Here is a 5440-nt window from a genome sequence, read left to right as displayed (position 1 = left end):
TGAAGTCAAATAATGCAATTCTTCCCCAAATAGCTCTGAGAAATATAGTTTTCCCAAATAAAATATTACAGAATTTGGAACAATATTTATCCCTGCTTGGGGATTAGAAAAACATGAGCCAAGATTTAGGAATATCAGGCATACAATTACATATTCATCATACTTAGTGTCCATAAAATAGAAATATACCTTTTGAAGATGTTTTGGAAACCTTTTAAATCTTGTTGGCACTGCATTAGCCTTTAATATGACAATTTGCCCTGTCCTGTTAATATTTTCCTCTTCAAAATGATCTGAGTATATTTTGGAGTGTGATGTAGATGACCAGTCCATTGAACAAGCCATTGCTTTCCCTTCTCAGGATTAGATGAAAATCTGTTGATGAGAAATTATGCTTGTCAAAAATTTATTCATTTAATTGATAATACAAAGAATTCCATCAGCTTTGTTAGCTTGAAACGAAATTAGCTATTATCTGATTATATCGATGCAAAAGTATGGAAGAAACGAAAGGCTAAATATCAACGTAGACTTAATTATGTTGAAGAGAAATATTTTATCCTCATATAAATTCGAGATCAGTGGGTGATAGTAATCCAGACGGGGAAGTACCTTCTGATACTGTAAGTCCTACTACAGTAGTTTCTTTGCCTGAATCACCTTCTTGCAATGACCCGAGAACTTAAATTCTATGCAAATATTTCTGAGAACTTTTATGCATTAAAAGTTATAATCAATTGTAAATCAGCGACCATATTATAATAACCTTTAACAAATACTCTTATCAGTAGTATTGTAAAGCCATAGCACAGCTTAATATTTGACCGATTCGCAGAGGATTAATAAAAACCATATTGATCGTATTTTTCTCTCATTTTGTTCGTATAATTAATTTGTATTTATTTGTAGATCAGGATTAGTAGTAACCCCCCCCCCCCATTCTCAGAAGCTGCAGCATTTTGTCTTAACGAGTGAAAATTTAGTAGAAAGGGAGATAATGCTGTATAGGTTGGAAATATCGTAACTGACGAGAACAGAGGGTAAAGCGTTATAGGAGCCTCTGATAATGAGGCTTCAAGGAGCACCACGCATGAACTGTCTCAAGAAACTGATCCCGAGTCGTGAGAGATGAGGCGACGGCAGGTGGACCCCATCGTTATACCTGCCCAGCCTACTGTGAGACTCCTTCTCCCTGAACCGAGAGGCTGTAACTCCATATTTTGTGGCATTGTAGTTATTGGAAAATTGCAATCTTTTATGGCACTGTATTTATAATCAAAAAGTATGAGTCCCAGGGTGGGGTCAGTGCATCTTTGGCTGACTGTACGTCTAGTAATTATCACGTACATCGATATTAGCTGATTTCTCCTTCTCTTGTGATTAGTTGATGATTTTGTTAACTTAGCGACGATTGGCCAACAAGCTCTTGCACCGCCAACTACCTTCGGACACGAGAACTAAATTTACAGGGCAAAAACCAAATTTTCACTGTGCCTACGGACCCCAATACAAGAGTTCTGTGATGCTCCCTCCAGTCTGCACCGTACTGTACAACTGATTTATGACTTTAGTTTTTATTTCTTGTTTCGCCCGTAAATGTAAAACGAGTGTACCGATTAATTTTTAAGCTATCATTAGTCGTACATATAGTGTGGGGTTACATCCGAACCTATTGATTTGTGTGTCGTGTGGCAGGGGATGTCTGCTGCAATATACCAAAATACATATATGAATAAACTTGATAAGAATGGCGAACATTGGAGTTTAGAACGATACTCCTAATAATCACCCAATAATATTCAGTCTCGAGCTTTGTTTTATTAGGAACACTAATGTTTTCTTCCAAGACTCAACTCCCAGGAAGTAACTCCCTGAGAGTGGCCGAGAAAGCTTCTGACAATCAACTATCCATATTTTCATTCTCGTGTTATTCATCAGTTTTACGGGAAAACGGGGAAAGCAAAATATAGTATTTTGAACATTATTAAAATCAGCGAAATTATACGTCTTGGCTTTGTACCTTCTGCTTGAATCTCATATCGCGAAACAAGTTTAAAAGAAATCTATAGAGTACGTATAGTTTGTTATAATTTGTGTGTGTGTGTATGTGATTTCAGTATCTGTTTAGGTATGATTACGGAAGTGTAACTGTATTATGTGTTTAGATTTGTTAACGAGTGTGTAAGTGTTGGAGGATATGGGTAGGTACCGTACACTATGGGTGGATGTGTAAAACACTATTTTTTATATTTTTTTATTGTTTGTGTGTAGGTGAGCAGGTGGGTGGTCATGCGCGGGCTGTGGGCCAATGTTTGTTGACCGGAAAACCCGAGAGTTAAAATTTGGAGGATCAGCTGTGCGACGGCTACTGGTACCTTTAACCAGTGGTACCCAACACCCACCAGAGTGTATCATGGTACCATACCTTTAACCAGTGGTGCCCAACACCCACCAGAGTGTATCATGGTGCCATACCTTTAACCAGTGGTGCCCAACACCCACCAGAGTGTATCATGGTGCCATACCTTTAACCAGTGGTCCCCAACACCCACCAGAGTGTATCATGGTGCCATACCTTTAACCAGTGGTGCCCAACACCCACCAGAGTGTATCATGGTGCCATACCTTTAACCAGTGGTCCCCAACACCCACCAGAGTGTATCATGGTGCCATACCTTTAACCAGTGGTCCCCAACACCCACCAGAGTGTATCATGTTACCATACCTTTAACCAGTGGTCCCCAACACCCACCAGAGTGTATCATGTTATCCAGGCGCACGGCCAGAAATATCTTGGACTGGAGTGAAGCTCGTGTAAAGGTTTTTTGCTTCCATAAGGATCGGAAAAAAAATTCACTTGAAGTTCCATAACCACAATACTGCATGGCAAGATGTGTGGATATGGAGAGGATACGCCTTAAGCTGCTAAAGTTTGTTGAGGATGATTTAGTTTTGCGATAAAATTGTGAGGAAAAACAAACCCCTCGAGACTGTTTGGACGTTCCCCAATAGATTTAAAAAAACAGTGTTGGTGGCGTCGTGAAACAAGTAGGGATTTTCTTATTTTATTCTGGTGGCTGTGCTTTGTTGTCCGCAGATTGATCATTGAATATTTTGTTCAGGTGACCATATTGATTTTTCTTTATATCTAGAAACACGAACAATATAGCCCCCAGAAGCTACGTTAGAGTACACACAAAGCTAAGTTTATTTGTTCCAACAGATAAACCCATTTTTTTCTGCTCTCTTGGTCTAGGAAAGTACACATAACAGGACTCAGGAGACAAAGGAAATGATCCCTATCTCGGTATGCATGACCTAGTCGTGTAAAGTTGCAGGCTACATGGGCCCTACTACTCCTTAACTAACCTATTAAGTTGGAAACCATTTTCAATTTGGCCCCGATCCCTGTGGCGAAGGTAGGGTGAGAATTGGGAAAAGTTAAGAAGACGGGCCTATTAGGTGTGTGTGTGTGTGTGTGTGTGTGTGTGTGTGTGTGTGTGTGTGTGTGTGTGTGTGTGTGTGTGTGTGTGTGTGTGTGTGTGTGTGTGTGTGTGTGTGTTTGTGTGTGTGTGTGTTGTGTGTGTGTGTGTGTGTGTGTGTGTGTGTGTGTGTGTGTGTGTGTGTGTTTGTGTGTGTGTGTGTATGTGTGTGTGTGTGTGTGTGTGTGTGTGTGTGTGTGTGTGTGTGTGTGTGTGTGTGTGTGTGTGTGTGTGTGTGTGTGTGTGTGTGTGTGTGTGTGTGTGTGTGTGTGTGTGTGTGTGTGTATGTGTGTGTGTGTGTGTGTGTGTGTGTGTGTGTGTGTGTGTGTGTGTGTGTGTGTGTGTGTGTTTGTGTGTGTGTGTGTGTGTGTGTGTGTGTGTGTGTGTGTGTGTTTGTGTGTGTGTGTGTGTGTGTGTGTGTGTGTGTGTGTGTGTGTGTGTGTGTTTATATACAACATAAATTTCACACCCCCTTTAAGTGAAAGAAGTTATCATGCTGTTATATACTGATCAACGGAGGAGTTAATTGAATTATCGCGGCAGTAGGGAAGCTAGTAAGTAATATTAACATCTATTTGATTCTAACCTTTAAGATCACATGAAGTTTGGCCTGGTGTCAGGTGTGAGGGTGATGGGCTCCTTACTGGTGTCAGGTGTGAGGGTAATGGACTCCTTACTGGTGTCAGGTGTGAGGGTAATGGACTCCTTACTGGTGTCAGGTGTGAGATTAATGGACTCCTTGGTGTCAGGTGGGGGGTAATGGGCTCTTACTGGTGTCAGGTGTAGGGTGATGGCCTCCTTAAGGTGTCAGGTGTGAGGGTAATGGACTCCTTACTGGTGTCAGGTGTGAGGGTAATGGGCTCCTTACTGGTGTCAGGTGTGACTCCACTGGTGTCAGGTGTGAGGGTATGGGCTCCTTACTGGTGTCAGGTGTGAGGTGTGAGCCCCTTACTGTGTCAGGTGTGAGGGTAATGGGCTCCTTACTCCTTACTGGTGTCAGGTGTAGGGTGATGGGCTACTGGTGTCAGGTGTGGGGTAATGGGCTCCTTACTGGTGTCAGGTGTGAGGTGGGCTCCTTACTGGTGTCAGGTGTGACTCCTTAATGGTGTCAGGTGTGAGGGTGATGGCTCCTTACACTGGTGTCAGGTGTGAGGGTGATGGGCTCCTTACTGGTGTCAGGTGTGAGGAGTGTGGGCTCCTTACTGGTGTCAGGTGTGGGGGTGATGGCCTCCTTACTGGTGTCAGGTGTGAGGGTAATGGCTCCTTACTGGTGTCAGGTGTGAGGGTGATGGGCTCCTTACTGGTGTCAGGTGTGGGGGTGGGCTCCTTACTGGTGTCAGGTGTGAGGATAATGGGCTCCTTATCGGTGTCAGGTGTGAGGGTGATGGCCTCCTTACTGGTGTCAGGTGTGAGGGTAATGGACCCCTTACTGGTGTCAGGTGTGAGGGTAATGGGCTCCTTACTGGTGTCAGGTGTGAGGGTAATGGACTCCTTACTGGTGTCAGGTGTGAGGGTAATGTGGTTCATTGTCGGCCACCTGCCCCCTGCTGCCCTCACTGACCACCTCTGGTACCACAAGTTAGTGGTCTTTCAAACCTATTATGTTTTTCCTATATATGAATCTACATAAGGTACATACTTTGTGGTCAACAGACGAGAATTTGTTTCCTAGTAGTAGTTTGTTTATTTAACAGCTGTTCTGAGGATGGTCCTCTGAATGTGTTTTAAAAGTCAACGAAAGGTTTCCTGTCTCGCCTTTTATAGAGGTAATAGAGTAACAAGTCATACAAGGCAATGGTAATAGTTGGTACATTTTGCATTTGTTGTAATTTTATGATACTAATAATCTCCTTAATCTCCAGAGGTTAATGATAACGATTACTTCGGTCACTACAAGCTCCGAGAATATCTGTCTGCTTCACATTTACGCGGGAAACTCTACGGGAATTTTTTTATTA

The sequence above is a fragment of the Homarus americanus genome, unplaced genomic scaffold (genome assembly GCF_018991925.1).
Source record: "Homarus americanus isolate GMGI-L3 unplaced genomic scaffold, GMGI_Hamer_2.0 scaffold34921, whole genome shotgun sequence".
In the NCBI taxonomy this organism is placed as follows: Eukaryota; Metazoa; Arthropoda; class Malacostraca; order Decapoda; family Nephropidae; genus Homarus; species Homarus americanus.
This window is presented reverse-complemented; position numbering follows the sequence as displayed.